The sequence below is a fragment of the Cryptomeria japonica genome, chromosome 5, assembly GCF_030272615.1.
Source record: "Cryptomeria japonica chromosome 5, Sugi_1.0, whole genome shotgun sequence".
Classification (NCBI taxonomy): Eukaryota; Viridiplantae; Streptophyta; class Pinopsida; order Cupressales; family Cupressaceae; genus Cryptomeria; species Cryptomeria japonica.
Window position 1 is genome coordinate 901,772,943 of NC_081409.1, and position 15,609 is coordinate 901,788,551.

The 15,609-nt window shown below is 38.9% G+C and overlaps 1 protein-coding gene across 3 annotated transcripts in view; it reads right to left on the reverse strand.

The window, feature by feature from the left end:
• LOC131034672 (chitin elicitor receptor kinase 1) overlaps positions 1-15,609 on the reverse strand; it is a 175,772-nt gene that overhangs the window by 63,840 nt on the left and 96,323 nt on the right. The gene's annotated exons all lie outside the window — the stretch shown is intronic.

Consider the following 15,609-nt stretch of genomic DNA (forward strand, 5'->3'; position numbering starts at 1 on the left):
TATTCCACAGTGTTGAAAATATATATTTCCTGATCTGAAAACAACAATCTATTACTAGTTACAATTGGAGTAGTATATCATCAATCTTCCCAGCGATTGGCATACATGATATTGAGCATATATTATATTGAATATCAAAGACTCCCATTGTCTAATTACCATAATTGTATTAAGGAGGCCATCCTCAATTGCTAGTCTTACACCCAAGCCCTTCAAGGAAGACCCTTGTCTATTCCTTGCCTTGGGTGATGCCTTCATCATCCAAGTCCTCAGAGGGGACCGGCCAGATCCGTCTCTTCTTGGTTGAGTTTAATCAACCAAGCCCTATATATGCATATCGACTTTCAGTATATACTGCCCTAGGGGTTATCAAAAAACCTTCCTTAGACTAAGGGAGTTTCCTCCCTATAGCCTCCCTCATGTGAATACATATACATTACATTTTGCTTCCTTATTACAATATCTATATAACCTTATGTACATAGCCCTGAATTCACATATATTATATACTTATAAAAATGTTCATTACCATTACCTATTTGTATTCCTTAACATGCATTTCTACTATCCTGATTTGTATTCGCTATTTTGTGTATATTAACATTCCTTAACATTTAATCACCCTTCCTTACATATGCCTACAATAAGTTCCTATTTAACTCTACTAAATTAATCCTATATTCATCCCTCTACATACTACATGTCATTGCCTATTTTAATACATATATATATATATATATATATATATATATATATTTGTTTATACATTTAAACCTTCTCTATATCCCTGGATATATTTATACCATCCTTGCCTATTTATACCTTTATATTCATTAACATGCATGTGTTGATCTATTCCTATATTCCTTATTTACATGTTAATTATTATTACCTATTTTAACATATACATGCAGACCTCTTACCTGTCTGACCGCAGTGTCTCCTCTTTCCTTCACCCGTATCTACCTCTGCGCTCTCCTCCTTTTTCCCCTTCCGAAAGCCTGCATTTAATGGGTTAAATACCCGTGGAGTAGATGTGTCTTCCACGGGCACCCTCTCGTGGGAACGGTGGTGACGGTTCGCAGCCTAGGCTGCGGCTACCGTCACACCATTTCCCTTCTGAAGGAAGGGGTGTGGCAGTAGACGCAACCTGGGCTACGTTTCCCATCCCACCGCTTCCCGTTGGGGGGGGGGGGGGGGGGGTGGCCTTACTAAAATAGCACTTTATTAAAGTGCATGACATTTAATATTTTTAATAATCATTCGAACTATTAAGTGAATTAACTTTATTAATATTTAATAATCATTAAATATATTAAATGAATTAATCCTATTTAAAATATTTAATAATTACTTAATTTATTAAATGCCTTAATCCTATATGTAATAATCACCTTGATTATTATTAAATATCAATATAACTTAAACTTATTAATTAAATTAAATTAATTAAATATCAATGTTAACATTATTACCTTATTTAATAATTGATTTTGTCTTTTATTTATTTATATTTTTTTTTCAAAAGAAACCTTACATCATGCAATGCGATGGGAATATCATAGTCCCTCCATCTCAACTTTGCTTGTCCTCAAGCATCTTTAAGTCCTCCTCTTTTTCCCAAGTGGCATCCTCGTTTGGAAGATTCCTCCATTTTATCAGATGTTAGGTGATAGTTTAGTTCCTGAGCTCTCTTTTCCGTGTGTCCAGAATGATCTCTGGGTATAGTGTAAGTTTCCCTTCATCATCTAGGGGAGGTAGTTCGCTGCAAGGAACTAAGTGTTGCCCGAGAACCTTCTTAAGTCGGGAAACATGGAACACATTATGTATTTTGCTGCTTTTGGGAAGTTCAATCTCATAAGCTACTTCCCCAATCCTTCGAATGACTTTGTAGGGCCCATAAAATCGAGGTTTCAGTTTCTCAGTCCCATTCTTCTTGAGGGATGATTGTTTATATGGTTGTAACCTTAGGAATACTAGATCTCCGGCCTCAAATGTCCGTTGTACACACTTCCTGTCGGCGTAGATCTTTTGTTGATTTTGAGCTTGTTGTAAATTTTCTTTCAAGACCTTTAGGATGTCTCTACTCTGTTGCACAAAATCTTGTGCTCTAGGTACTTTGCTTTCTTGGTTTGTTAGTTCCCCAAAGCTTGTGGCCTCATAGCCATATAAGGCTTGGAAAGGACTCATCCCTATTGACATGTGCTGAGTCATGTTGTAACAGTGTTCTCCTAAGTGTAACCACTTAATCCAAGCAGTCTGTTGTCCTGTAACATAATTCCTTAGATAGCCCTCTATCCATTTGTTCACTATCTCTGTTTGCCCATCGGTTCGAGGGTGGTAAATGGTACTAGGGGTTAAATCTGTTCCCGCCATTCTGAAGAGTTCTTGCCAAAACTGGCTAATAAACTTGCTATCTCTGTCATTGACAATATTTAGAGGGAGGCCGTGGAGTCTGAAAATTTCCTTGAAGAATAGGTCTGCTATCTGGTGGGCTTTATATTCGGTGGAGACTGCAAGGAAGTGGGCATACTTCGTGAGTCTATCTACTACCACGAAAATGCTATCCTTCCCTTGTATCCTTGGCAGCCCTGTTATGAAATCCATAGAAATACTCTCCCACTTTTGATTAGGAATAGGTAATGGCTGAAGCAATCCAGCTGGGTGGGTGAGTTCAGTTTTGTTGCATTGACATGTTAAGCATTCTTGAACATATTTTTGGATATCCCTCTTTTGGTTCCTGCATGCATATCGTTCCCTAATATGCTTATACGTTTTGTAGTACCCTGGGTGTCCTACAAGGGGGTTATCATGAAATTCTTTGAGAATTTTGCCTTTGAATTTGGTCTGAGGGGTCAAGTATATCCTCCCTTTATACAAAATGAGGTCTCCTTTAATTCTGAAATCTTCGTTGGGTAGATTTCCGACTAAAATTTCCTTTGTCTGGGGATCCTGGTCATATTCATTAAGGATCTCTTCCCTCCAGTCTGTTGAGATACTGGTAATGGTATTGAGATGAGCTCTCCTGGATAGTGCATCTGCTGCCCCGTTGTTCACCCCTTTCACATATTCTATATCAAAGTCGTAGGCTTGTATTCCGCTCACCCATTTTTGTTGCCTATCATTTAGATCCTTTTGGCTCAAAAAGAAGCGTAGACTGTTATGATCAGTCTTTACACCAAACCTACCACAGACCAAGTATTGGTGAAATTTAGCCAATGCGTACATTATGGCTAGCATCTCTTTGTCATAGACAGAGTAGTGTCTTTCCGCATCGATGAGTTTTCGGCTCTCAAAAGCTATGGGACGTTTCTTTTGCATGAGTACGGCCCCAATTCCTTCCCCTGATGCATCACACTGCAGTTCAAAAGGAATAGAGAAATCGAGAATGGCCAACACTGGGCAAGAGCTCATGGTTATCTTAAGTTGTTCAAAGGCCCGTTGGGCTTGGTCATTCCATGCAAAAGCCCCTTTCTTAGTTAGGTCAGTGAGGGGTGCTGCAATCTTGGAGAACCCCTTTACAAAGTGCCTATAGTAGCTGCATAGCCCCACAAATCCCCTTAATTGGGTTAAGGTTCTAGGGGTGGGCCATTCCTTGATGACTTTGATCTTTTCTTCGTCCACACTTGCTCCTGCCTCACTAATTTTGTGTCCTAGGTAGATGATTTCTCTCATCCCAAATTCACACTTGGAGGCTTTAGCGTACAATGATTTTGACTCAAGAATATTCAATACCTCTTCGACGTGTAGGAGATGCTCTTCCCATGTTTTGCTGTAAATGAGTATATCATCAAAGAATATTAGAAGGAACTTCCTCAATTGTTGTCTGAATGTATGATTCATGCATGACTGAAAAGTGACCGAGGCGTTAGTGAGACCAAATGGCATAACCAGGAACTCGAAATGTCCATAGTGACATCTAAATGCTGTTTTGGGAATATCCTCTTCCCTCATTCTGATCTGATGATATCCTGACCTTAGATCGATCTTGGAGAAGTATTTTGCTCCATGGAGTTTATCCATTAGTTCATCGATCCTCGAGATTGGGTATCTATTTTTTATAGTCTTTTTATTCAAGGCCCGGTAATCTATGCACATTCTCAGTGTCCCGTCTTTCTTTTTTACCAATACTACTAATGAGGCAAAAGGGCTGCTGCTGGGTTGGATGTGTCCCATTTCTAATAACTCTTTTATGGTTTTTTCAATCTCCTCTTTGAACTTGTGGGGGTGGCGGTAAGGAGTGGTAATGACAGGTTTTGCTCCTTCCTCTAATTCAATGGAGTGCTCAAATCCCCTTTTTGGGGGTAAACCTGGGGGAATATCCTCGAAGACCTTTTTGTGTCTTCTCAGGATAGGTTGTATATCATTTTGAATGATCTGGCCTTCAGTTGGAGATTTATCCAAGACCATGCATTGTGCGACCCACTCTCCTTGATCATGTCTAAGAATTTTCCCCATTTTGTTGCATGATACTATTTTTGGAGAGCCGTCGGGAATTCCCTTCAATACTATTTCTCTCCCTTCATGTTGGAAGCATATCTCCCGATTTGGACTATCCATGGTGAATCGTCCCAACGAGTTTATCCATGGCATGCCCAAAATGATGTCATTCTCTAGGTTTACCACAAAGAAGTTTCTTGTGATGGTATGTCCTCCCAGGGTGACTTCCAATTGGGGTATAACTTTAGTGCACTTGTCTATGACTCCGTTGCCCATGATCACTTCAAATCCTCAAAACTTTTGGGTTTTTAGTCTTCTCTTTGCTGCTAAATGTTTGCTAATGAAATCATGTGAAGCTCCGGTGTCTACTAATGCGATTACTTTCTGTCCCTTGATAATCCCTTTGAGTTTGAAACATCTATTCTCATTTCCTTGAGTGATGACTGCCAGGGTACTGGGTATATTGTTTTCAAACCTGATTCTTTTATAGGGTCTTTCTTCATCCTGTATTTCCTCGGTGTTATTCAACTGTCCTCTTTTACACTCATGGCATCTCACCCATGGGGTCTTGCATTTGAAATATAGCCCTTTCTCCCTGAGTTCATCTCTTTCCTTGCATTGGTGATTATAACTCCAGGGTCTTTTGCACAAGTGACAAGGCTTTTCCTAGCGGTCCCTCTGGGGTCCCTCATTCCTATGCGGAGTCTTGGTTGAGGTATTCAAGGGGGCACTAAATTCAACCATCCTAGTTTTCTTAATGGCTTCTCCTAAGTTTTGTGGTTCCAGGGGTTTAACAAAATTGCTAATAGGGTCCTTCAAGCCTTCTAAGAACATGTAGGTAAGTCTTTTCTGGGATAGGTCGAGGACCATTACTGACAAGTTTTGGAATTGATCTATATAATCTTCAATGGTCCCTGCTTGCTTAAGGTGTGTTAGCTCTTGGAAGTACCATTCGGAGTCTTTCTGGTCGAATCGGCTGATGAGCCTTTGGGTAAACTCATTGTAGGTGGAGACATTTTTATGTCCTAGGGTGATGAGACCGTTATGCCACCAATTATGGGCAGTTCCGGTTAAGTGTAGTATGGCAAATTTTATGGCATCTCCTTTGGTCATGGGACTGTATGAAAGGTAGGTATCTAGTTTTTGTACCCCGACTTGGGCAACATCCTTCCCTGATCCATCAAAACAGGGTAGAGACATTTTGTTTACTTTAGCTTTGAGGTCTTTACCCATAGGTTTCCTTTTCCTACTTTCATTAGTCTTGGACTCACAGAAGTCCCTGAAGGACACCACCCTCTGAACTTCTAGTTCCAATCTAGCATAAATTTGGGCGATTTCTTCCACCCCAAGTGTGGCTGGTTCCTCCTCCTCCCTCTCATGTTCTTCCCTAGGGAGAAATTCGGGAATTGTTTGCCTAGAACTCTGAGGTCATCGTTCATTGTCTGCGTGATTAGAGTGTGTTTCTATTCTAGGGTTTGTCATATCTCTATTGTTGTTGTTGGTACTTTGGAGGATTAACTGGTTCATTCTTTCAAACTTCTCATTGGTTTGTTCCATGAAAATCTGGGACTGTTTGGCCAATTGATCAGCCATTGCTTTTGCTCCTTTCTTCCTCTAATAGGTGATCATAAACAAAGAACATTTCCCATAGGATGGCAGGATTATGCTCTGATACCACTGTAATGTCCCTGCTAATTAGAGATCTCAGGCCTGCAAAACAGATTGTTAGAATACAACATATAGATATATCTATAAACCATTTCTAATTTACAATCTATCTTTAACACTTAATTAACATGATCATAATTTTCATCTAATAAAAAGGATACAAATGCCATACGAAAGTATGTCCTTAGGCGGCCATGAAGCTCGCCTTCTTGGAACCCCTTGGTTCCAAGCCCTTCAGGAAATCGAAGTTGAGTTCGAATCCTGTCTTGGGTGTAACCTCTTACACCCAAGCCCTTCAAGGAAGACCCTTGTCTATTCCTTGCCTTGGGTGATGCCTTCATCAACCAAGTCCTCAAAGGGGACCGGCCAGATCCGTCTCTTCTTGGTTGAGTTTAATCAACCAAGCCCTATATGTGCATATCGACTTTCAGTATATACTGCCCTAGGGGTTATCAAAACACCTTCCTTAGACTAAGGGAGTTTCCTCCCTATAGCCTCTCTCATGTGAATACACTTACATTACATTTTGCTTCCTTATTACAATTTCTATATAACCTTATGTACATAGCCCTGAATTCACATATATTAAATACTTATAAAAATGTTCATTACCATTACCTATTTGTATTCCTTAACATGCATTTCTACTATCCTGATTTGTATTCGCTATTTTGTGTATATTAACATTCCTTAATATTTAATCACCCTTCCTTACACATGCCTACAATAAGTTCCTATTTAACTCTACTAAATTAATCCTATATTCATCCCTCTACATACTACATGTCATTGCCTATTTTAATACATATATATATATATATATATCTGTTTATACATTTAAACCTTCTCTATATCCCTTGATATATTCATACCATCCCTGCCTATTTATACCTTTATATTCATTAACATGCATGTGTTGATCTATTCCTATATTCCTTATTTACATGTTAATTATTATTACCTATTTTAACATATACATGCAGACCTCTTACCTGTCTGACCACAGCGTCTCCTCTTTCCTTCACCCGTATCTACCTCTGCACTCTCCTCCTTTTTCCCCTTCCGGAAGCCTGCATTTAATGGGTTAAATACCCTTGGAGTAGATGTGTCTTCCACGGGCACCCTCCCGTGGGAACAGTGGTGACGGTTCGCAGCCTAAGCTGCGGCTACCGTCACACCATTTCCCTTCCGAAGGAAGGGGTGTGGCAGTAGACGCAGCCTGGGCTGCATTTTCCGTCCCACTGATTCCCGTGGGGGGGAAGGGGGGGGTGTGGCCTTACTAAAATAGCACTTTATTAAAGTGCATGACATTTAATATTTTTAATAATCATTTGAACTATTAAGTGAATTAACTTTATTAATATTTAATAATCATTAAATATATTAAATGAATTAATCCTATTTAAAATATTTAATAATTACTTAATTTATTAAATGCCTTAATCCTATATATAATAATCACCTTGATTATTATTAAATATCAATATACCTTAAACTTATTAATTAAATTAAATTAATTAAATATCAATGTTAACATTATTACCTTATTTGATAATTGATTTTGTCTTTTATTTATTTATATTTTTTTTTAAAAAGAAACCTTACATCATGTGATGTGATGGGAATATCACATCCTTCCATAGCGTAATATTGAATATATCTATTTGAGTCTTACAATAAGTGGCAACATCGAGCGAAGCTTTAGAGCCAACGCTTTGGCAATGATCTTGTAGGAGACATCTAGTAGAGTGATAGGATGCCAATTATTGATATAGTTTGAATCTCCAATTTAGGTATGAATTTAATGTTACCTTTATTGATTAACTTTCCTAATGACCCAATGTTTATGGCCTCCAGGTACACCTTAAGGAGATCACTACCAACAGTGTCCCAAAAGGTTTTGTAGAATTCGCAAATGAAGTTGTCAAGGCCAAGGGCTTTGTCATTGGCCATAGAGAAAACAGGCTCTTTGAGGTCATCCAATAATAGGAATTGGTCAAGGAAGAAGCATTGAGCGTTGGATAGCCAACAAGGGACAATCAAAAGACATTGTTGCAAAGCAATTTATCTTATAGGCATGTTCTACAAGGCAGAAAAAACATTCTCATAATACCAAACAAAATCCTAGAGAATATCAGGTGATTCATGAAGGAGTTAACCTTCATGAAATGTCTTGATGTTATGAGAAGTGCAGCAAGCCCACAAAACCTAGAAAAAATCCTTTGAAACATTATGCCAATTTTAAGTCACCATAATTTGTCCTTGATTTGAGCACCATAGGCAGAATCGACAACTGCAATTTGCTTCTACTATCACAGTTGAGCAAGTCGAAGTTGGACAATGGGTCAAATGGTTGATCTTTGATTACAACAACGGCCCAATTGAGCTTCCAATGCGACAATGGCCCGATTAAGCTTCTAATGCAGCAACAACTTGATGGAGCTCCCAAGTGGTGGCATCCTATGAGCAGTGGTGAAGGCAAGCCAACTAATGCTCATATAGGTAGAGAAACTAGGCATATGAGTTATGGCATCATTCCACCTCGTAATCACCCAATGTCATGTAAGGAACATGGCTCAAGATTCTAAACACGTTGGATATGAGAAGATTTGGCCTTGTGACTAAGTGTTGAAGAAGACTTGATTCTTCATAGTTTTGGGAGATACAAGTTTCCATTCAATGCAAAACCATTGGGGAAGCAGTCAGATATGACAACATCCACCAACAATTCGATGGGTAAGAAATAACAACTAGCAAAATGTGAAGAAGGATTATGCTGAAATCATGGATGATCAACCCGCTTTAAATCTCTGTCAAGTCTGGCCTACAAGTTGGTCCACGTATACTAGGGTGATTGATCTAAATGATGACTGAAGTTGAGGTTGAAAAGACCTAATTTATTGTCCATGTCAAATTGAGCCTCCTTTTGCTAGCTATCTAACGCATTCGCAAGGTTCTGAATTTATCATAGGGCATTTCAATCCAAAATAACCACACAAAACCCAAGTGGAACGCCAAAGGGCAGATCTTTCAACAACATCATTGGAAGCATAAACATTAATTACCCCAAAGGAATGATTGTTCATATAAAAAGCAGACCATACCACTCAATTAGTGAGGTCACACCCATGACTAGCCAAAAGTTGATGCCTCATAAGCGAGAGAATGGTGACAACTTCGTCACAGCCAACTTCATGGTTCAAATAGAAGGGAAAAATATAAGGCCAAATGGCATGGAATGTAACGGAAAGCAAAAAACCCGACACTTTGACCTCCTAAAGGCAAAGGATGTCTAATTTTGGGAATCGAACACACATATCAGGAATAGAGTATTTCTGAGGGAGGTTTGTGACACCCCTCGCATTGTAGTAAATACGATTCATTGAAAATCAAGAGGCATTTCCTTGTTATCTAGCCCATCAAGGGCAGAATAACTATTTAAGACGATAGTGTCATGAGCAACATAGCTCAAATTGAACATTGAGTTGTCTTGGTTGTCTATGTCAAGGAGCAAACTCACCTTCTACCAAATGCTCGAATGGGTTTCGTGATCTTCTTTGCCCACCATTGGTGACAAGGTATGAGAAATTGGACCAGCCTAGGGTTTCAAAGCAACTAGACCAAGCTAGGAAGTAGAAATTGTCACCATCAACACAAGGAAGTTGACAGGGTTTGAAACTTATTCAACTAATCTCATTGCCCATAAGATTTGACAGTGGATTTAGAAGCACTCCTGGCTTTGCGGTTGACCATAGTTGTAATAAGCACCCATAAAACAAAAATTGAAATTTTGCCAATTAAGTAGACCATTTGAGAATGCAAACAACAATCTTCTTTTTATAAGAAAATCTGATTGGAATGTTTTTAATGATCATTCAATTTTCTGTTACAAAATTCTTGAAGATTCTAACATTCACATAAGCATTACAACATGAACTGCTTTTTGTAGGTTTTATACGGAAATAAGCAGAAAATAAGTTGTTTTTTTTAATCAGTACCAGAAAAAAAAAAAATTACAGAAGTTGAATCCAATATGGGGTCCAAGGTCTAGAAACCCAATCATGAAGAACAATTTTAGGAGGTACCTGTTGATGTGTTTTTCATGCACATGCGAACACAGAATAAAATACCCAAAAGTATCTTATCCTCTCTCGAACAAAGTTACTCAAATGCTGAACTTTAGCTTAAGGATCACTTGAGGCAACTCCAAGATTCTTGTATGTTGGGTCGCGACGTGTGGATAAGCTCATTGGTTTGATGTGATTATGCTGGAATTACAAAGGGGACTTACGTTGAATTGTTGAATGCTTGAATCGCCGGAACTTGGATCCTAATTACTTGCTTGAAGAATAAAGAAAGAGCAAAAGACATAGGGTTTAGGGAGTCTATTTTAATCCTAAGAATGCAAGAGAAGAGTGAATGATTCGATGGAATCCTACTGGGCAAGGTCTCACCATCAAACTGAACAATTTGACACAAGCTCAGTGCAATCTTCTAAGGTATAATCAAAGATGTTCAAATCATTATCATCAAACATTGATTAATATTCAAGTTAATGCATAAACAACGGATATATAACAATTTGAAGTTAAGCTCACATCGCTCTAGTTGACCACGCAAGGCACACTTACAATCAGCAAGGGGCTAGTGGTATGGACTAAACGGATTCCACACAAATGCATTCAACAAATTCTTCCATTCAATCTAATCAACGTAAAAGAAAAGGAGAAGTAGAAACCATGAGACTTGTTGAAATAATACATTTCACCATAACTTCAAAGAAAAGAGTATCTCATTTACAAGTCTTTAACAACAATTCCTTCTCCTAATCTATTCTAACTTCTAACTTCTACTAAACTATTCTTGAGCTACTAACTCTTCTTCTATTCCATTCACTATAAACCTTTACAAATGAAGAGCTTGAGCTTTATAGAGAGAGCTCATTAGAATGAACAGTCGAGATCGAACCCAATCAACGGCCAAGATTTTACAATGAAACCCTAATTAGGGTTTGTTACAACAAACTCAATTCTGGCCAATGAAATGATTGTAATATTCGGACACATGTCCCCTCTGGAATATTCGACCAATGGATAACAAGGGTAGGTACCTCGAAGTTTGTGCCTTCATGGACGAGTCAGATCCATTGAATCAAGACATGTTGATGTTGGACCTCTTTGATTGGTGGAGTAATGATTGGGATGACACCTCAACTTTGCACTTGTAGACTTGATTCATCATCATGAAGGGATGTTGAGAGATATCTCTTGATACTCAACATTTCAAGTTCACTCAAAGTAGTGGTGATGGGAAGCATTGATGTAACTAATTCATTCCTCCATCCTCGCCTGCTTGCCTTGGGGTGATTGTATGACTTCTCCTTCACACTCCTTTGATCTCTTCATGTCTCCATGGTGCGGTGAGAGTTGAGATTCCTCTTGGGCATTTTGTGCTTGTAAATGAAGTTTTCTCCTTTGCATGGTGGTGTAGACCTTACAATCTTCCTCCTTTTGCTTTGCAATCACCATCCTTGACATTTTTTTGTATTTGCTGATGAATTTTTTTGTAGAGCACTTGAAGTGAAATTTGCTCCAAAGAAGGAGCACTTGAAGCGAAATTCGCTCCAAAAGAGGAGCACTTTAAGTGATCTTCAAACTTGTCATTGAACTTTCTTTCACTCACTTCTCTTCATTCTATGGGTTCTAACATTGAGCCTTTCAACCATTTATTGATGAAAACATGACAAACTAACCTTAGGGAAGGCCTCTAGAGGAATTTCACTCTGAGAGTTGAGCACATGAAGCAAAATTCGCTTCAACTAGGGAGAACTTGAAGTTTGCTCCCAAAGTGAAGCACTTGAAGTTTGCTCCAAAAGTGATGCACTTGAAATTTGCTCCAAAGGTGATGCACTTGAAGTTCGCTCCAAAGTGTTGACTTGGCTAAAGTCACGGAACTACGACTCCATCCGGCCAACGCAAAATAGAATGATCTCGCCGAGTATCCTATCCTCTCTTGTATAAGGAAGCCCTAATATTGTTTTAGTTGATCGATGGGGATGATCTCAAGGTTCCAAATGTCAGTTCTTGATTGTGGGATAACTCAGTGGGGAGCACAAGGGGACTTACGTTTTGCAACAAGCTGGTCTGCTGCGATTTTCGAACTAGGAAATAAAAGCAAAAGAGAAGGGTTTAGGAAGCCTAAGGACAAGGATGATAACAATCGATGCAGTGGGTAGATAGATTTTGATAAGCCGGTTCCTGTTTTGCCAAAGACACCGTCACAACTAGACAAGAACGGTGCAAGCTCCAAGGGATGAAGGATTTTCAAACCGAAGGCACTCGTTTTAGGCACCCAATTCTGGCGCAACCTAAGACGAATACCTACAATTGAACTAAGCACAGTTTGGGTTCAGACTAACCATGCACAATGAACTACAATCAGCAGACCCCCAGTGGTATGAACCAGAAATGCATCAAATACCCCTCTACACTTCACCATTAAAATCCCTGCACTCTAAAATTAACTAGCTGAAAGAAACCATGAAAACAGAACGAAAACAAAGACAATAACACCATATTCAATGTCCATATATTTGCTTCAGCTGCCATTACAACAATTTCTACAGCATCTCTATGCTACTAAAATTTAACTTTCTACAATCTAGCTTATTCTAACTTCTAAAATCCCACTACAAAACTCTAACCTTTAACAAAAGAAAGGCCTCTGCCTTTTATAGATTTTACATGTCGAACCGGGGGCCAGGATTGACTGCATCCAAGGGTTGCAATCTGCCTTCTAGAAGCTAGCAGCCTTAACCCATACCCACTCAATTTTCAGTTATCTACCCAACCACCTTTTCAACTACCTATCACTATTTGGCTTCAATTTGGGTCTATCCGGTAGTTGAACATAATTGTCCACAACTGACCTGTTTCCCTTCTGTTTCAAAATATCTTGAGTGGGGCCCCCAGGGAGTTTTACAATAAAACAGTTTCAATTTTCCAAACTGAATTTTTGGAATTAAATCTAGCTGTGCATTTCTCGAGAATGCATAATTCAAGTAGCATTCTATGTTCTTTTTCTTTAGTCTCGGTGGTAGACTTCAACTTGTCTTCCAGCGTGTTCAGTGGCATGCTTCCCAATGCTTGGTTTCAATCTCGCACCCCTGCATCTTCTTCTCCAACTTTGCTCACAATCAGGGCTCCTTGAGGTTTCCAGTTGACGCCTTAGCTTCTCCCGACATTGCTTTCCTGCGAACAATCAATTTTAACCCTCAATTAATCAATTTGAAAAATTAATTTAAATTAATTTAACAAACATTAAATTTTATGCGATGTCGAGCTACGTCTCAATGGATTTCGGGTTTGGGAAGCTCTTTGTGAGATGTATTTTTCTAAATGCCTCTTCAAACATAAAATCTGAACCTTCATGACGTTTGGGTTTCTAGCCCAAATGTGAGATTTTCCTCACTTTGGCTGATAAAATCTGCTATCTTAGGGAAAACGAGCAACTTTTGAATTTAAAGCTCCCCTTTGAAAATTTCGAGTTGGAACATTATTTTGCACAACTTTGTCATGCCTTTTATCTTTTCAGCCAAAATGTTTATATCGCGATTTGAAGGTTTTATGCCATTGCTTTTGAGTCTTTCTTGCCTTTCGGCCTACTTAACCGATTTATCAGCTTTGCAATTTCAGCCTAATAGACAAAATTGCACGATTTTTGCCTCTACTAGCCAATTTCGGGCTTGAAGGAGATTTTGCAAGTTTGTGTTTAGGCACCCTTCACTTGCAAACTTTGGGCTAAATGCATCCTTTGTTTATGAAATTCGGATCTTTTCATTAAAATGTGCGATTTTGGACTTCGACTTCCTCCTTACTTGACCCGAAATTTGGCCCTTTAAAACAAAATGCGTGAAATTTAAAAGTTTACTTCATTTTCGACCTCATGGCATGATTTGTGAACTTTGAAGAAATTCGGCTTAATGAAGAGTTTTGTCTCGTATTTTGGGCTTTGAGGATGACTTCAGACTTGAGCGAATTTGACTCTTTCTGTGATTTTTGGGCATTAGAAGAAATGGCGATTGTCATGTGTCCCATTTTCGGCTTATAAAACTCCTTTGAGCGATGTTTACTCTTCTTATCGTCGGCTTTCTGAGCTATTTCGTGCGACTTTTGTTTGTCCTTCAAAAATCAGGCTCTGAAGCTTTTCAGCCTATGGAGGGGATTCGCGAGATTTTAAGGTTAGATCACCCTATTTCTCTTTTTCGGGCAAATGATATCGCGCGACTTAGGGTTTGTTCGAAACAAGCAGCTCTTCATCCTTCAACTTTGGCTCACGAGAGGGTTCTACAAGTTTGAAAATGATTTCAACCTCTTAAGTAGTTTTGTGTGATTTCAATGTTTTAGTGATTTTTGCCTTGGATGAAGTTTTCGGGTTATGACTTGAGAAACGCAAGATGTCTTCTCTGTTCCATTTTCGGCGCCTAAACCACACGATTTGGAAAACCTTAATGATTTTCGACCTGAGTCACGATTTTGTGAGGTTTAGTCCTTATTAACTTTTTGGCCTTTTGAATCATTTCGTGAGATTAGCCATTTTCGGCCAAAAGACATCTATTGCGCGATTTAGACTCTATTAACTTGTGCTTTTTCGAGCCAAAGGGTATTTTCGGCTAATGAACCAATATTGTGAATAGGGTCAAGGCCGATTTTCCAGTTTGAGGTATTATTTTGGCTTTGAGGGTCAAGTCTAGCTTTTAGCCTTTGCATTATGACTTGAATTTTAAACGTCTTCTCTCTTCTGTCGGGACAGACAGACACAAACTGGGGGTCCCCTGTCAAGGACAAGGCGAGGTGTGCAAGCACAACACAAAGGTGATGCACTTGAAGTTCGCTCCAAAGGTGATGCACTTGATGTTGAAATTTCAAGTTAACTCTTAACTCACCTTGTTCACTCTCCTTGATTCCATCCATTCGAGTGTTTCAAATTGGGCTTAAGGTGTATTGTAGGATCAATTTCACTTTCAATCAAGGGCATTTGAAGTAAATTTCACTCCTACTAGGGAGCAATTGAAGTAATTTGAAAATGCATCTTTGAGTTGAATCTCATCGTTTTATATCTTAGTTTATGCTCCTATATACCAAAAGACCTCAAAACTCACCTTGATTGTGGCTTCACCTTCAACCTGAGGCAATAGAAGTGAAACTCGCTCTGAGAGAGGGGCACTTGAAGTGAATTTCACTCCAAAAGAGGAGCACTTGAAGTAACCATTACTAGCAATCCCCCTTCACTCCTTGGTTGAATTCGTGATAAGCTTCACTTCCTCTATGATCAAAATGTTGTTAAAGGCTTATAAACTCACTCAGTTCCCTCAAATGTTGCTCAAGAAGTCCATTTCACTCCTAATTATGAGCAAGAGAAGCAGATTTCGCTCCAAGTAGAGAGCACTTGAAAATTTTGTATACTTAGTCACATTTTGCTCCTGAAGATCATCTCTCGTTG